The sequence below is a fragment of the Mirounga angustirostris genome, unplaced genomic scaffold (genome assembly GCF_029215605.1).
Source record: "Mirounga angustirostris isolate CCGP_5_RB_7025 unplaced genomic scaffold, mMirAng1.0.hap1 SCAF_13, whole genome shotgun sequence".
In the NCBI taxonomy this organism is placed as follows: domain Eukaryota; kingdom Metazoa; phylum Chordata; class Mammalia; order Carnivora; family Phocidae; genus Mirounga; species Mirounga angustirostris.
The window spans coordinates 14,086,598-14,105,221 of record NW_026991721.1 but is presented as its reverse complement, the minus strand read 5'-3'; the positions used below and the strand labels follow the sequence as shown (position 1 = coordinate 14,105,221).

At 40.7% G+C, this 18,624-nt stretch overlaps 1 protein-coding gene across 11 annotated transcripts in view; it reads right to left on the bottom strand.

The window, feature by feature from the left end:
- CELF1 (CUGBP Elav-like family member 1) overlaps window positions 1–18,624 on the bottom strand; it is an 83,643-nt gene that overhangs the window by 50,791 nt on the left and 14,228 nt on the right. The window contains exon 1 of one of the 11 annotated variants that reach the window (XM_064576462.1): window positions 15,851–15,988. The exons of 7 other annotated variants lie outside the window; for them this stretch is intronic. The gene's annotated coding sequence lies outside the window, so the exon portion shown is untranslated. Of the gene's footprint in view, window positions 1–15,850; window positions 15,989–18,624 lie in introns of those variants that run through there. 3 more of the 11 variants (XM_064576461.1, XM_064576453.1, XM_064576460.1) reach the window with 3 other exon arrangements.

The window sequence follows — 18,624 nt, the reverse complement described above, 5'->3', positions numbered from 1 at the left end:
CTGGAGTCCCTGGATCGAGTTCCGCATCGGTCTCCCTGCTCGGCAGGGAGTCTGCTTCTCCCTCTGACCCTCCCCCCTCTCATGTGCTCTCTCTCATTCTCTCTCTCTCTCAAATAAATAAATAAAATCTTAAAAAAAAAAAAAAGATTTTATTTATTTATTTGACAGAGACACAACGAGAGAGGGAACACAAATAGGGGGAGTGGGGGAGGGAGAAGCAGGCTTCCCACTGAGCAGGGAGCCCAATGCGGGGCTTTATCCCAGGACCCTGGGATCATGACCTGAGCCGAAGGTAGTCGCTTAATGACTGAGCCACCCAGGCGCCCGTACACTAACATATTCTTAAAGAGATAACTACACATAAATATTTGCACTTTTTAGTAAAAAGTCCTTTTATCCCCCTTTAAATTGTGGCATTTGGGTAAAAACATTGTGAGCAGTCCTTTTTTACAGAAGTAATATTTATTTAATATTTATTCCCCCTTAACTTTTCCACTTCAATTAAAATTTTTTATCTATTTATTCATTTTTACATAAAACCACATTTTGGTTCATTCCCTACCAGGCTTTTTTCTATGCATACATACTCAAATACACACAATTATTATCAAATTACAGATCATACTGTATATACTACTGCATAACATACTTTTCTCACTTAACAATTATAAACATTTTCTTGTGAACAGCCCATATTTAAGCATTAAGAGTCACAACTGGCCTGAAGACTAACTTTGCCAACAGCATCCTTACGTTTATGTCACAACCAGTAAATATAAAACCTATTTCACAAAGCCAACATAATCATTAAATCCCCTGAAACTGCTCAAAAAAAAAAAAAAAGTATACTAAAGCTGAATGGGGATGGGTGAGTTGGGCTATTGGTTCTTCCTTTCCCCGATCTGACATCTCTGGGTGCCTAGATGGCACAGTTGGTTAAGTGTCCTACTCTTGGTTTCGGCTCAGGTTTGTGGTCTCAGGGTCGTCACACTGGGTACAGAGTCTGCTTGGGATTCTCTCTCCCTCTGCCCCTCCCCAAAATAGAGGGGCAGCTGCGTGGCTCAGTCAGTTAAGCGTCTTGACCCTTGGTTTCAGGCTTACGTCTTGAGGCTCAGGTCGTGATCTCCTTGGATCAAGATCTCCTAGGATCAAGCCCCGTGCTGGGCTCCACGCTCTCAGCAGGGAGTCTGCTTCTCTCCCTCTGCCCCTCCCCCCACTCATGTGCTCACTCGCTCACTCCCTAATATAAATCTTAAAAAAAATAAAATAGGGGCACCTGGGTGGTTCAGTCGGTTAAGTGGCTGTCTTCGGCTCAGGTCATGATCCCAGGGTCCTGGGATAGAGCCCCGCGTCCAGCTCCCTGCTCAGCGGGGAGCCTTCTTCTCCCTCTCCCTCTGCCTGCCACTCTGTCTACTTGTGCTTTCTAGCTCTCTGTCAAATAAATAAATAAAATCTTAAAAAAATAAATTAAAAAATAAACCTTAAAAAAAAAAATCCTGATCTACCATCTTATCTCCTGTTTAGCTATCTTTCCGTATCTTTCTAAATAAGAGGCATCCCATTTTGGAGGTGATCAGGTGAGGCACAGAGGGAAGGCAAAATACATTTTTAATTTTTTATTTTTGAAGATTTTACTTATTTGAAAGAGAAATAGAGCTAGAGAGCACAAGAGGAGGGAATGGCAGAGGGAGAGGGAGAAGCAGGCTCTGCACTGAGCATGGAGCCCAACACAGGGGCTGATCCCAGGACCCTAGGATCATGACCTGAGCCAAAGGCAGACGCTTAACCATCTGAGCCACCCAGGCACCCCTACAAAATACATTTTTAAAAATCTCTGTTCCTGGGCGCCTGGGTGGCTCAGTCGTTAAGCGTCTGCCTTCGGCTCAGGTCATGATCCCAGGGCCCTGGGATCGAGCCCCGCATCAGGCTCCCTGCTCAGCGGGAAGCCTGCTTCTCCCTCTCCCACTCCCCCTGCTTGTGTTCCCTCTCTCTTCGTCTCTCTCTGTCAAATAAATAAAATCTTTAAAAAAAAAAAAATCTCTGTTCCTGGGGTATCTGGGTGGCTCCGTCAGTTAAGTGTCTGACTCTTGGTGTCAGCTCAGGTCTTGGTCTCAGAATTGTGAGTTAAAGCCCTACACTGGGCTCTGCACTGGGTGGTGGAGCCCACTACAAAAAAAATAAATAAAATAAATAAATTTTTAAAAAAATCTCTGTTCCTACATCATTCCAAAATGTCTACACCCTCAAAGTAAGTATTCCCCTTCTCTTCCCCACACAGCTCTCTGCTGGGGGGTGGAGTGGGGTACAGGACTCTCACTCTGCCTTCAGCTCCTCCTGTTTCTTTGGCCGCACTGTCAGTCCTGGGCAACAAACTGCTGCATGTAGCAGGAGCAATCTATATACAGTAGCCCAGCTAGCAGGCAGCTTTCTTCAGGCAGAACTGCTAACTCCTCTACGTATCTTTCTAGTTTGAACCGATGTTCCAGGCATATCAATGTTAAATATTTGCCTAGTGGCCTCTACCTTCAAAGACACAGGGAACCATGCACACAGAAGTCAGAGGCAGCAAAAATTCCCCCTTGTGTGGAGAAGTAGGGACTCTACAGACACAGACGGAGCCTAACTACAAGGACTGAGACCCTAGACAAAGCACCTAATCCAAATACAACGGTTCAGTCCTTCTACTTTCCCATAATATTCATGTATCACTTGCTCAAATTTGGCATGTTCTAAGACCACCAGTTCCGCCTTAGTTTCCCTGCCCTGCCATAAGGCCAAATCTGTCTCATCTAGTGAGTCACTACTGCTCCTCTCTCCAAATGCATTTTGATTTCAGCCCACTTGTGCAGCTCATCAGGGCTGCACCATATGTTAGTTCCATGTAGGCAGAATGTGACTAATTTTTTTCTAAAACACTGTCAGAGTTACTTTTAAAATTACCTTACAATCTTGATGTCTCTAAGGACTCATTTCTATAATGCATAACCTTCTGGAAATGACTTTATAATTATTTTTCCGAGCACTCAGAGATTCAGGATTTTCACTCCCATTTTTCAGACGAGAAATAAAGTGAAGAGAACGGATTAAGTGACCCAAGTTCCACCACCAGCCAGTGAGGCTTGTACTTTCTGGAGTCACAGCACTCTATTTGGTAAAATAAGTCAGTTTGTAAAACGCCCTTTTGGGGGGGGGGGTTCAGAATATTACTTTGCTTTTATTTTCTGAGGTGATTATTAAACTTCAGATATCACAACTACTTGCAACTAATTCTGATGACTAAATGATCTCATGATATCCATCTGAGTTGTTTTTTTTTTTTTAAGATTTTATTTATTTATTTGACAGAGACAGAGACAGTGAGAGCAGGAACACAAGCAGGGGGAGTGGGAGAGGGAGAAGCAGGCCTCCCGCCGAGCCGGGAGCCCGATGTGGGACTTGATCCCAGGACCCCAGGATCATGACCTGAGCCGAAGGCAGTCGCTCAACCAACTGAGCCACCCAGGCGCCCCATCTGAGTTGTTCTAAGAGAGGGCTGGATGAGGGGCGCCTGGGTGGCTCAGTTGGTTAAGTGACTGCCTCCAGCTCAGGTCATGATCCTGGAGTCCCGGGATCGAGTCCCGCATCAGGGTTCCTGCTCAGCAGGGAGTCTGCTTCTCCCTCTGACCCTCCTCCCTCTCATATGCTCTCTCTCTCATTCTCACTCTCTCAAATAAATAAATAAAATCTTAAAAAAAAAAAAAGAGAGGGCTGGATGAGCCACAGACCACAAATGTTTTTCTAATTAGTAGAGATCATAAACAGGTGAAACTAACATTCTGAGAGTAAGAGACATACTGGACTTCCCTACGGAGCAATCTGCCTCTTCTCCAACAATAATGATTGCTGGATTTGATAACTAAACTCATCTCAAGAAGGTTTCTTAAATTTTCCATTTCAGGTCATACATGTTCATTCAAGTAACTGGGGTGGTAGTTTGTCATTCCATTAAGATCTTTCTATCCACTGGGGCGCCTGGGTGGCTCTGTTGGTTAGGCGACTGCCTTCAGCTCAGGTCATGATCCTGGAGTCCCAGGATCGAGTCCCACGGCGGGCTCCCTGCTCAGCAGGGAGTCTGCTTCTCCCTCTGACCCTCCCTCCTCTCATGCTCTCTCTCATTCTCTCTCTCAAATAAATAAATAAAATCTTTAAAAAAAAAAAGATCTTTCTATCCACTAATAACATTCTTCAGTGGATAATATCATCGCAAAATATAAAAAGGATCTCAAGTATCTTATCAATACTGAAAACAGCACATGCTCTTTGAATCCAACTATTCCAATTTTAGAAATATAGCCTTCAAATACAATTGTATCTGATGTACACAAAGTATGCAAAGGGGCATTAATGAGAACATTGTTTATAATAGCAAAAACTGGAAACATACATGTCCATCAGTTAGGGGCTGGTTAAATAAACTACAGTATAGCACTGTGATGGAATGCTGCAGCTATTAAAGAGACTAAGGCAATTCCAATACACTACACTAAGGACTGGTCAAGATTATATTTATACAATAAGAAAGGAATTACACATGGCTTGTATAGGAACAAAACAGGTCAGGAAGGATAAAGAAGAAACTGTTAACAATGTTGCAGAAGTGGAATACTGGCTGAATTGTTCAAATATGGATGTTACCTATTCTACAAAAAAAACAAAACTGTTTAAGAAAACTTGAAACTATGAGGGACAAAGTAAAGAAAAATCCCAACTCATGCTTTATTCCAAAACAAGCACTTTGTTTTGCATTTTTTCCTGCTTTGCCTGAAATTTGTGTGTGGAAACAGTCCTTGTCCAGGTGAAGCAGTATCCACACCACATGTGAGTTGTTTGGGTAAGGACCTTACACCATCTGAAATTATCCCAGCAACTCAACTGATGTTCCCACAGCTTGGACTGCAAACCTTATGGCTGGCCTATTTACAAAGTTTGGAGCTATTTTCAATCACTCAGCTGTATATCTGTGTGTACATTTTCTTCAATCAACCTTTCCTGCCAGGCAGAGTGCAACATTAGCTGGCTTCCAGTAAGGAAGGCAAGGGACAGGGTGAGATAATATGTCAAAACAAGTTCTATAAATACAGCTTTTGGCCTAGTATCTCAAAAAGGAATCAAAACAGCTTCAAGCTTAAATAGAAAAATCCTACAGTCCTGCAATATCTTACTTGAAGGCTCTAGAGAACAGAAGAGGCCAGGGATCTGGAATCTTGTTTCTCACACCATATCTTGTCTCTCTCTCCCTAATCTCTGAGGGAGGTTAAGATCGAATTGCAGGTATCATTCCAAGTCAGCCTCTCCCCTTATCTTACCCCCACACTACCCAACACATGAATATCATTTCACTGAGTTCACTCCACCTCTTAGGCAGACATGCCCAGTACACACGACATACAACAGCCCCTCCACAGCACCTAGCATCTAACTTCTATCATCTCCAAAACCCTTGACCAAGCAGCCAAGAACCCTGCCTGTACCATCTGCCCCAACCTCACCCCAAACACAGGGTCACTCAAGCAGGATGCTTCCATATGGTCTTGTCTCAGAAAGTTTATCCTGTTTTGTTGAATAGCAGGAAACTTTATTTAATCTTTCTGTTCTTAGTATCATAATCCTACAAAACAACTTTTCTGTGGAGATGCTTTCTGAGATGGTTAGGTTATATGCCAGAAAGTACAAAACTTACACCTTTGCTTCAGCCAATCAGGGAGTATGTTTGGCTATGCTGGACTCACCCCAAAGGATACACAGCCTTGGGGCAAATTCTAAATATCTCCTTAATACTGTCACTTTTTAAAAAAGTGACTTCAATTATCATCCTTTCATCACTCTTGAACTGTGCTCCTAAAAGTGTTCCTCACATTTAAATATCCATTTGTATTATCTCCTTCACCTCCTTCAAATCACTACTTAAGGGGTGCCTGGGTGGCTGAGTCGTTAAGCATCTGCCTTCAGCTCAGATCATGATCCTGGAGTCCTGGGATCAAGCCCCGCATAGGACTCCTTGCTCCGTGGGGAGTCTGCTCCTCCCTCTCCCACTCCCCCTGCTTGTGTTCCCTCTCTCTGTCTCTGTCAAATAAATAAAATCTTAAAAAAAGAAAAATCACTACTTAAAAAAAAATCCCACTGTTCCACAAAATTAAACTTGTCAGTACTTTGACTTCATTTTTACAAAAACAAGCTCTTTATAAAATGGGAGCTCTATCAATCAAAAATGCATATAGAAAACATCCTCTAGGGTGCCTGGGTGACTCAGTCAGTTAAGCAAGTGCCTTCAGCTCAGGTCATGATCTCGGGGTCCTGGCATCAAGCCCCACATCGGCCTCCCTGCTCAGTGGGGAGCCTGCTTCTCCCTCTGCCTGCCGCTCGCCCTGCTTGTGTACCCTTGCTCTCTCTCTCAAATGAAGTCTTAAAAAAAAAAAAAAAGAAAACATCTTCTATATACTCAGAATTAGAGAGGTCACAAAAAAGGCCCAATCCCTGTCGTTAATGAGTTTTTTAAGTCTTGTTCAGAAGACATGACATACAAGAACAAGAAAAGGACAAGAACAAAAAGCATAGGACAGCATACATCCAAGGGAAAGCATATATGCCAAGGGAAAATCTGCCATCAATTTGAGAGAGACTAAAACATCTCAGGAGAGCTGATTCCTATTTCCCTAACTCAAATTTTCGTGCTATTCAATCACACTGTCTAGGAAAGAGTAACATTTTTGCTACCCTCCACTGAAATTATTCAGCCTACCAATAATTCTCCCATCATCATTCCTTTTGAACAGATCTCCCCGTTACCCTGTTAAACTCACACAGATCACAGTTAATGGATGAGGCAAAACCTGCCAACTCCCCCCTTCTCATACTCCTCCTGTCAAGACATCTGATGATGAATAGCGCAGGTAACAAGAGTTAAAGAAGCTAAAGTTAATTCTGCTTCCAATATCTTCAGTAAACAGGCAGGCACTAGCAGAGATAAAGCAGTAATTCTGGGGATACTCCATGAACTTGCTATTTGTCTTGCAGCTTTTTATCATCAATAAATGAGTTAGTCGACAGCGAGCCATAAAGCCAAAGTCATAATCATTTTCATTAAGGAAATTCTAAAATTAAGATGGGTCAGACTAATTTATAATTCAATAATCCCAAATATTCCATATATGTTAATAAAATTAATAGACAAGTATTTACTATAAACCTTATATCCTACACTCAGACACTGGAGTCACACCACCACTTTCTAATCCCAATTTTGCTGCTTACTAGCCAGGTAACTAGGGACAAATTGCTTAACTCTGTTATACCTGTTTCCTCACCTGGAAAATGGCTATATAACAGTATCTACCTTATAGGGTGTTTGTTAGAATTAAAGGATTTGTATACATAAAGCATTTAGAATAGTGCCTGGCACACACAAAGTGCTCAATAAATGTTTGCTATCATTAACAGACACTAAAGTTTGTGCCTATGGTGAAAAAGGATGAGTTTTATCTTTACATAATGGAATACCTAAGATTCTACAGAAATATTTTTTATTAAAAGTGGGGTGTATTGGAGTGCCTGGGTGGCTCAATCAGTTAAACGTCTGACTCTTGCTCACAGCTCAGGTCTTGATCTCAAGTTCATGAGCTCAAGCCCCACGTTGGGCTCCATGCTGGGTGTGGAGCCTACTTTAAAAAAAAAAAAAAAAGGGTTGGGAGGAATAGATAAGAAAGCAATGACTGGCTGACCCATCTTCAACCTCCAACTAGGCCTGTCAGCAACCAGTGAAGTATAACCTTCATTAGGAAATACTGAACCACTTGTTCTAAGAGCATTTACTTATTTGTAAACATTTATTACCCCCATCATACCAAAAAAAAAAAAAAAAAAAAATTTGTGGAAGCTTTCAAAATGCATACAATGAAAAAAATATAAACTAATGAGACCAGGGAAATTACATATATATATATATGTATTTTTTAAATATCAAAAACAAAGGGAAAGCAGGAATTGAGACGTGCTAGCCAGTGTCCTTTACTGAGGCTGAGCTGTAAAATCAAAGAGCTGCCACTGATTTTAATCTCCAATGACAGCCCCTACAGAGGGTGTATAGTGATTTATAGTATAAACAGGAAAACATTAGTAGGATGGTAAAATGAGATGGGCACTAAAAGTCGCCAAGAAGGGGAGGGTGAAGCCAATTTAAAATCATACTCAACAGAATTTTAGAAAGTCATTAAGTATGCAGGCCCCACCAGAGACTCAGCACCGGGTCTCAAACTCTAAACAAACACATACACCCAAAGCCAACAATGGACAAGTCACTAAACAGATTCCTAAGTGATTCAAAGCCAGAATCTATCAGCAAATAGTCACACAAACTCTCCAACCATACCACACAGCCACAGGAAAAAGCTGCCTCAGGGAACTGTGTTCCTCCAGCATTTAAAGCCCTTTTCTCTCTTCATCGGCCACAGCAACAAATATGTGCAGAGAACTGTCTCATCCTTACTCAGCTGACAAGTTCTATTCCCAACTCTGCATGCTTATGACTCATGGCGGGGGGGGGGGGGGGGGGGGTAAAAAGAAAGTGTAAAACAAAGAAACAAACTTGAATTTAGACTGAAGTTGATCGAAAGTGAGGAATTCGTTTCTGCCTAATTAGAATATCTCATAACCAAGAAAATGATCCTTTAAAAATAGAGTAACAAACCCAATAGTCTTTGAAAACAGCCTGAAATCTGTCTACATGTCACATCCCCTACTATTCCTTAAATAGACATGACACCAAAAAACATTACAAGCCCTCTGTAAGGCCAAACTTTACAAAGCACTCTGAATCCACGCAACACAGCACAGGACACTTGCTGCAAAGCCCAAAACAACAGGGCACTTCCCACAGTTCCTTTCCCAGAAAAGGGCCGAGTTAAGAGACTCAGCCCTTACTACACCCTCTTCCAAAAAGATGTGTACAAAATCATTTCTTAAGAAGGTGGAGGTGTCGGGCGCCTGGGTGGCTCAGATGGTTAAGCGTCTGCCTTTGGCTCAGGTCATGATCCCGGGGTCCTGGGATCGAGTCCCACATCGGGCTCCCTGCTAGGCGGGGAGCCTGCTTCTCCCTCTGCCTCTGCCTCTCTCTCTCTCTCTCTCATGAATAAATAAATAGATTTAAAAAAAAAAAAGGTGGAGGTGTCTCAGTCTTTTACTCAAATTTTGTATCAGGAAATTTGTGTGCCAAACAAGGAATTCACTTCTACCCCTAAGAACTGACCTCTGTGACCAGTAAAAAAATAAAAGAAAAAAAAACCACAATGTCTTTAGAAAGAGAAGTTTCGAGGAGAACCCAAAGACCATTTCTGACCCTCTATTTACCAGTTTGGCTTTCCTCCCTAAAACATATTTTGTTAAATAATACAAATCTTGTCTCCCTGCCCCATCCCCAAGATTCTGAAACATTCTCCACAATTTATAACTGACAAAACAGAAAAGACAAACGATCACCTCCTTCACTTGAAAACCTCAATCCTCCACAGAAATGTACACAGACAGACAGAGGGACGCACGTAAGAACACAAACTGCGAGCCCTGCTCAGGCCTGCGCCAGCATGGGTGCACAGGGCGGCCACACCGCCTCGCTAGTGGGCCACTGCTCCTGTACAAATATAGAAAGCTGAAAAGTGGAACAGCAGCTTCAGCAGAACACATTCTGCTCTGTGCTCAGAGAGGGAGGAGCAGGGACCTGAACAGCTTTACCCATACATGGTTGCTGAAAGGGGGCCGTTAGGAAAAGCCCAATTATCTCACACACATGCATTCTGTTCACATGGTCCAGACAAAAACCAGAAACACACAGGCTGGTACTTGAAGAAGGGTTTGAGAGATTCTATTTCAGTCAAGGAACTTCCCAATAATCTCAGTCACTTACACCAAGAATCCCCCAGCCATGGGAACAGAAAAGACAGTGTGAAAACTTTACTAGGTCAGATTCTTACCAGATCAGCAGTAGCCGTGAGGCTTAAAATATCATTTAAAGTATGAAATTGAACATGGAAAAAAAAAAAAAAAAGGTTATTCCCCATTTGTGTGAACAACCCTAACCTTCACTGGCCCTTTGCTGTTTTCAGAATCAAGATCTCATCCCAATTCTAAGACTATGTTTTGGGGTCTCTTGGGAGGGGGCAGCAGATGGTACAAGTTAAAATAAATTCTGATGTACTTTTTAAAAAAGATTTATTTATTTTAGAGGGGGGAGGGGCAGAGGGAGAGAATCTCAAGCAGACTCCCCTGCTGGGCGTGGAACCCAATGTGGGGCTCGATCTCCTGACCCCAAGATCATGACCTGAACCAAAATCATAAGCTGAACACTCAACTGACTGAGCCACCCAGGCGCCCCTCTGATGTAATTTTAATTTCCCAAGATGCTGGTTCATATAATCAGAAGCCAAATATTTATTTTCCAAGAATTACTTTGCTTAGAACAATTCATTCAGATTCATCTCAATGTGAAGTGTATGAGAAGCTCAATTTCTGGCCAGAGGGAGCTCTCCCAAGATTAAAAAAAAATGCATGGATGATTGGCTCAAATGATTCCATACTTTAGCTCATAATGAATCAACCGAGTACTTACCAGGCACTGTCTATATTCAGTATTACAGGGGCTGCAGTACAAACATCAACTGTAATCACTGACTCCCAACACTTAATATCTAGTTCTGAGGTAAGATTAATACATGAGATAATAAAAGCTGATAGCATCTGACTAGTGCTAAAGTGTGGGGTACCAGCTATAAACGCTACACAAATTAAGAAAAAGACAGGACAGACAGACATAGATCTTTTTCCACAGGTCCCACCTCCCAGTACTCTCACTAAGGGCACCCACCATTATCTTAAACATGAGGCTATAATATTTGAACTAGATGATTTCTAAGGTCCCTCCATCTCTGGAATTCTTTGAGTCTGTAATTTAAAAATGTAAAGTTAAAAAAAATGTAGAGTTTTTGCCGACTTCGGAGAAAATATATTCTAAAAAAAGAAAAATGAATTCAGACCATAATTCAGCATCCACGCTAACGTCTCTCATATCATACTTTCAGGAACATATTCTTCTATCTCAGAAATCTCTGAGTACCCTTTTGAGGAAATTTTATACCACCTTTAAAAGAAGGAAGGAAAAAAAGGGGTGCCTAGGTGGCTCAGTTAAACGTCCAACTCTTGATTTTGGCTCAGGGTCGTGAGACTGAGCCCTGTGTCGGGCTACACACTGAGCATGGAGCCCGCTTAAGATGATATTCTCTCTCCCCCACTGCCCCGACCCCCCCAACTCTCTAAAAAAGAAAAATAAAATGTTGATGCTGATATACTCTGAGATCTTTGATTACAAAATACTGCCAGTCATTCAGCCACAATGGGAAGCTCCAGAGAAGAGAGCCCTGCCTAGTTCCTTCCCATCACTGAACTGTCTGATATATATGTGTGCATGAGCCCAAGCTTATGGGGCATAAATATACAAATACACGAGGGAGCCCCCCCTTTCTCTTGAGGAAATGGGAAATAAGAAGTGACTAGTCCAAGACCACACTATAGGTGTTTATAGTCATTTTGATTTTGAGGTTATACTGTAATCACCTTGGTATATACAGTTGTGGTCTTTTGCATCATGTTCTTTATTTTTACCTAGTTGTCTTCACGTAAGTAACCTTAAGAAAACTTAAGAAAATTCTTCAAATTCTCAAGATAAAACATATCCACCATAATTACTTGCTCTAATGTATTTTATCAGCAAACTAACCATTTGGGAATTTTAATATTTTTCTTTGCCCCTTGTAATGTTGTAATGATGAGCAAAGAATGCTAAATGATAGCAAACTTGACCTCTCAATCCTACTACCTAGATCTCTTAGCGCAAGGCAGAGCCCTGTCCACACCGTCTGATATACTGAAAAAGAAAAGAACACATCAGGATCCCTGCAGTAGAGCACTTTTCATGTCCAACAAAACACAGACATGCAAGCGTTCAACATTTTATTAAAAAATCTCTTAATCGTATATAGTGGTTTATATATATTTAGTTTTTCTGGGCAGCCTGTTTTGATTTCCCAAAAAGTAACTTATTGCGAATTAACATTCTACTTTTTGGGTAAGAGCACAGCTTTAATTATCTATTACATACTTTACCGAGGTTACTTATGTGAAGACAACTAGGTAAAAATAAAGAACACGATGCAAAAGACCACAACTGTATATACCAAGGTAATTACAGTATAACCTCAAATTCAAAATAACTATAAACACCTATAGTGTGGTCTTGGGCTAGTCACTTATTTCCCATTTCCTCAAGTGAAAAATGGTACCGGACCACAACAGCAGTCCATATCTAAGGATTCAGAATTCCTGGATCGTTCATGGATATTCCATAAACTCCATTATGTGCAAAATTTTACATATATACGTAGAATGTATTTATGCACAGTTGACCCTTGAACAACATGGGTTTGAACTGCATAGATCCACTTACTTGATTTTTTTGATACAGTATAGTACTATAAATGTATCTTCTCTTATGATTTTTTTTTTTAAGATTTTATTTATTTATCTGAGAGAGAATGAGATAGAGAGAGAGCATGAGGGGGGAGGGTCAGAGGGAGAAGCAGACTCCCTGCTGAGCAGGGAGCCCGATGCGGGACTCGATCCAGAGACTCCAGGATCATGACCTGAGCCGAAGGCAGTCACTTAACCAACTGAGCCACCCAGGCGCCCTTCCTTATGATTTTCTTAGCAACATTTTCTTTTCTATAGTTTCTTGTAAGAATTCAGTATATAATACATATAACATACAAAATATATGTTAACCATTTATGTTATCAGTAAGGCTTTCTAGTCAACAGTAGGCTATTAGTAAAGTTTCTAGAGCATCCAAAGTTGTAAGTGGGTTTTCTACTGTGCCGGATCAGCACATTCCTAATCTCTGCACTGTTCAAGGGTCAACTATACATACTTATTTACTTCTATTTATAGGGAAATAGGTCCATAACTTTTTACCAGATTTTCAAAAGGGGGTCCATGATCCAAAATAGATTTAAGACTAAACAATAAAAAGTCTGTTCCACCTCTAACATCCTTTTATCTCCCCTTGTACTGCCTGGTCCAAAAAGAAGGGAGTCCTCATGACTAAACCCAGTCAAGAATAAACAAGTTAGGGGTGCCTGGGTGGCTCAGTCGTTAAGCATCTGCCTTTGGCTCAGGTCATGATCCCAGGGTCCTGGGATCGAGTCCCGCATCAGGCTCTCTGCTCGTCAGGGAGTCTGTTTCTCCCTCTCCCTCTGCTGCTCCCCCTGCTTGTGCTCGGTCTGTCAAATAAATAAATAAAATCTTATAAAAAAAAAATAAATAAACAAGTTACCCTGGCCAAAAATTACTCAAAATAACGTATTCCAATTCAAACTGAACCTGAATTACTTTTAGATGACAGACTAACATTACAATACTTAAAAAAAAAAAAAAAAAAAGTTTTCAAGCCAATGTTATCCCAACAGCTCATCTCAGGAGGCTTACATGAGACCAGAATTCCTCAGGTGTGTTAGGGATATCCCACTATATAGCTCCTCTCATACTAGGTACACTTTTTTAAAAGGTAAAGCTTCCAGTTTCCTACCTCTAATTCTATCCTGTAGCAAAGAAAGTAATAGGAGACAAGTACAGAGGAAAAAAACTAGAGCATGGAAGATTGCAGTGAAGGAGACTGATAATAGACAAAGAAGCTACCCATCCGGTTAGCAGGAAGGAATATATGAGAATGGCCACTGCCTAATATCTCAATTTGTAAAAAGTGTATTAGACAAAAGAAGAAATTAGCCTCCCTCTAAGACAATAAGGGAAAAATGTGTGTCTGCTGCTGAACAATTTAAGCCTAAAATTTTTAGGTTCTCATGGCAACCTAAGTCATCACACTGCACATACTGTATATAAAGCACATATTTAGAGGCTTAACTAGTAAACTCAAAATGTGACATATGTGCAATGTGGGCGACTACATTATTCTGGGAACTTTAACTTTAAAATCTTCCAACTTTATTCTGCAGCCCCAAAGATGATATAATAGAGTCAACTATGCAGAAGGTGCAAGCTCAAGGAAGAGGTAAAAAGAACATAAATAGAAGCAAAGAGATGAAAGACAAGAAAATTCAGGCTATCAGAAAGTTTCTGAACATGACTCCCCTACTGTGAATCAACCTGTAAAAGGAGGCTTAAAGAACAAGATCGCTAGTGAGGACATATATCAAGATAGCATTTGGGACATTCTTTCATGTGGGCCCAGACAAAAGAGGACGTGGTCACAGACCAGACAGATTGCTTGGTAAATATGGCACAGACTGAAAGGCCCCCTGGAGAGACTGGGGTTCTCTTTCTCTCTCTTTTCTAGGAGCTCATGGACTATGGCTGCTTAGAATTAAGAAGTCATTTTCTGGGGCACCTGGGTGGCTCAGTCAGTTGAGCACCCAACTTGATTCTGGCTCAGATTATGATCTCAGGGTCATGAGATCGAGCCCCCACAGAGAGCTCCATGCTCAGTGGGGAGTCTGCTTGAGATTCTTTCTCCCTCTCCCTTGCACTCTCTCTCTAAATCTTAAAAAAAAAAAAAAAAGAACTAAGTAATTATCAGAGCCAAAAGGATGGCTACGGGGCGTGAGAGTTGGGAGAGAGTGACTAGTTTTTAAAAAGGGGGGTAGGGGGCACCTGGGTGGCTCAGTCGTTAAGCGTCTGCCTTCGGCTCAGGTCATGATCCCAGGGTCCTGGGATTGAACCCCGCATCGGGCTCCCTGCTCCGCGGGAAGCCTGCTTCTCCCTCTCCCACTCCCCCTGTTTGTGTTCCCTCTCTCGCTGTGTCTCTCTGTCAAATAAATAAATAAAATCTTTTAAAAAAAGGGGGGGGTGGGAGGAGATGACAATCTTTAATGTCACATCATGTCTCGTCAGGGAACCAAATAAAGCTGTTAACATCCAGTTTTCTGATCTATTAAATGACCCGTGAGAGGGATACCTCCAATAGGAACTTTATTATGATCCATGCATTTTTTTTAAAAAGACTTGAGGATGCTATGAATGCTACTACCTTAAAATCACATTTCCACGCCACTTCTGTTAAGGGTAAATCACTCCCACTTTTTGATAAGAAAACAGGTAAACAGTTTAGCTAAGGTACACAAAAAATATCTCACACCAGGGCAGTTAATAGATGTGCCTACTTTCCTAACTCTCTCAACCTAAGAACTTCTAGAATGAGATACTGAATTTACATCACCGATTTAATGGTTAAAAATTATATTACCACAGGAAAAGGAGTGGCTACAAAAATAAATTATTCCATTACTGTTAGGAGACTGGGCCTCAACAAGCCGGAAAAGTATAGGAAAAGAGTACAGCATCTATAGTGTGGACTGGTAGTCCCACAGTGTCCTACCACTTAATAGCTGGGTGCCCCAAATAAGTTACTCTCCTCAAAGCGGTTCCTAACACTTCATACTTCCTTGTCTATCAAATGGTAAGAATGCAACCGTATCTCTCTTCTCCCATCCCACCCGTCTCTGTCTCTCCTCCCTCCCCCATCAATGTGAAGTCTAACAATTTCTTTCATTACACTATAATTTGGCATACTTTCTAATCAAGAAAAACTTCACAAATGAACTTTTATGCAAAAACTCACTGGTCAAATTAAGAGCCAGAACAACTAAATAATAAGTGTTGTAGACTAAAAAGGAAAAGGGCACGGGAAATACAGCTAGGATTAGAGATTTCTTTAAGAGCCAGGCCAAACCTACTAATGACTAAAATATTTGATTACCTTAATTACCTTGGCTGCACAACAAGTGCTGGTGGTCATGAAATCCCAGAATATTAAAAACTCAGCCACATTTTCATTATAGCATTCTCTACTGTGTTGAAGTCAAGACAGCAAAAGACTGCCAACAGCATTTTCACTTTAATTTTCTGGTAAGACAAAAAGAAAAGTTAATCTTGGAGCCAAATTCTCCATTTTTAGGTATGGTAAATTCTTCGAGGAAAAAATATCTGTGTTATGAGAAACTGAAAACATTTCTGTATATCTTAGAAAATATGCATGTGTGCTTTTATCTTAAAAGGTATTAAAAAAAAAAAAAAAACCTCAGGCTAATAATTTTTTTTTTTAAGTAGGCTCTCCGCCCAAGGTGGTGCTTGCACTCATGACCCCAGATCAAGAGTCCCATGCTCCACCGCCTGAGGCAGCTAGGCGCCCCTGAAGTTTATAATCTTAAATGTTTACCTATTACTACCTTTCAAGCAACTCTGAAAGAGGAAAAGTGAAATAAAAGCTGAAGCCCTCTCTGACAAGGGCATTTGATGACTGGCACACTGAGCAACAGGACATCCAAAAAGTAGACCAAAAAGTGTTTTGGCATAGGTGATTAATAATTGCCTAAATAATGTTGGTTTTGAACCCAAAACTCACTTTTATGTAAATGAACCTACTCTATACAAAAGCATTCATAAATGCACCACAAGAATACAAAACCACTTGCCTATTTGGCTTTGATTTTGCTTTTCAAGTATACTGAGGCCTCTTTTGATACTCTAGCTTACAATCAATTTCATCTTATTAAGCACATTATAAAATACTTTAAGCTGAATATAACATTTATCAATCTCTTCCCTCCCACCCATTAGAAGACTAGCTTGTTCCAAATATGGCATTACCTTTTCAAAGTTCTAGGGTTTAGGCAGGACATAATTCTTTTAAAGAACTATCTGTCTTGTCATGACTGACAAGCATGACTTAAATGGAGATAAACAGGCTAATAAAAAACATTCAGGTCTGATTTTCAATTGCTATTTTATTAGAGAAGAAAAATAAGGCATATAGCTTTAAAATTTCCCATGTAAAACTATCTTCTCTTTGAACTCAGGCAAGGAGGTTCTTGCTAAACTAAACAGATAACCCCCACCTGAGGGAAGAAACAGAGGCTGCCTGCCCATGATGGTGCAAACAGGACTCCTTTGCAGGGCAGAAAGTTTTTCTGCATAACCTCTAAGGTCCTTTTCTAACCTCAGAAATTGAGACTTCATTTATGAAACAAAGAGGCATGGTAAATGCAAGGTGTGAGTAGAGACAGCAGAACATTATGCTGGAAATTAGAAGGCCTGGGCTGGAATCCTGTTTCTGCTTCTCTGTGAACCTAAGTAAGGCATTTCACTTCCCTCATTTGCAAAATGAAAGGATTAGAGAAGAAAAAACCCTGAAGATTCTAACCTTCTGAGACTCTGGCTTCCTCCTACGCCCTGCCTCGGCCACCCACCACCTTCCCACTGCTGCACCTTACCATAATTAGGCAGCTTTTTAAAGCATCTAATTAATGGAACACAGAAATTAAAACCTTTAACTTTCTATTTCTGTCTCGTTTCAAATGTGCAACAGCATTTTATCAAGGAGTAGTTAATGCCACACAGTTCTTGATATACTGGCTTTTCTCTGAACTCCAGTGACAGTTACACAGTGACAAGTTGTAAGCAAGGAGGCTGTTACCATGGGGACCCATTAGGATTCCTGGGGGTGGATCCAGCAGGCCTCTCTCTCTCTCTCTCTTTTTTTTTTTTTTGGTCCAAAGCATTTTTTGATGTTCTGGATCTGGCAATTCAGAAAGCCTGATTCAATTTTTTCTTCAGCAAGCTATCTTCAAGAAATATTACCATGTAGTATACAATGCTGAAGAAATATCAGAAACTGTTTCAGTGACTCTCTTACAAAAGAATAAAATATATTCAAGTCTTAACCTTCCCCCATTCATAAAAACAAATAAATACAAACTCAATAGTTTCAGTGACCTATGTATGCTATTTCTTTCCAGATCACCATTTTGCATACAATAAATTCAGAATTTTTCCTATCAAGACTTCAGAGTTCTCCAAAGCAGGTTTCTACATGATTATATTAGAAATATATCAGACATACGAAACATAAAAAATAAAATGGATTAAATAAGACAAACTGGACCAGAACAGAGAAGTGTACATTTAAATTCTAAGCCTGCCACCAAAATTGCTTTGTGTGGACAAAGGGGATGTACGTCAGGGAGATGAACTGCTACTCCCAGCTAAATGTGTGCTGCCACTCAGCTTCCCCTGAGACCCATCCTGTTAGAAGATACCTTAAGAAAACAGATCGTTTACAAACCTGATCTGTGGATCTGGTTTGTTCACAGAAGTTGGAGCAGTCAGAATTCAAAAAACATTTTTCTAAGTTGTACGCTTCCTGGAACAGAATGAGGTCTTTCTCTAGGTCTTTCTTAGGCCAGAGCAAAGTTACGCCAGACAAATGAACATTAATAAATAAAAATAGCACTTGATTTCAATAAAGAAGTTTGCAGGCTTTTTTTTTTTAATTGCACTTGTAAATGTATCCCAGAGGGTATTAAACAGAAATAGTATATGATAAAAACAAATACATAATAAACACGGTGTCTTTCCATAATTCTTTCCTATAAATTTAAAAGGGGACGCAAAGAAGGACAAAGCCAGAGCACAGTTTTGCCACCTTAGTTTAATACCAGCCTAACGGCTTGAAAAAAGAGAGACTCAGGCCAC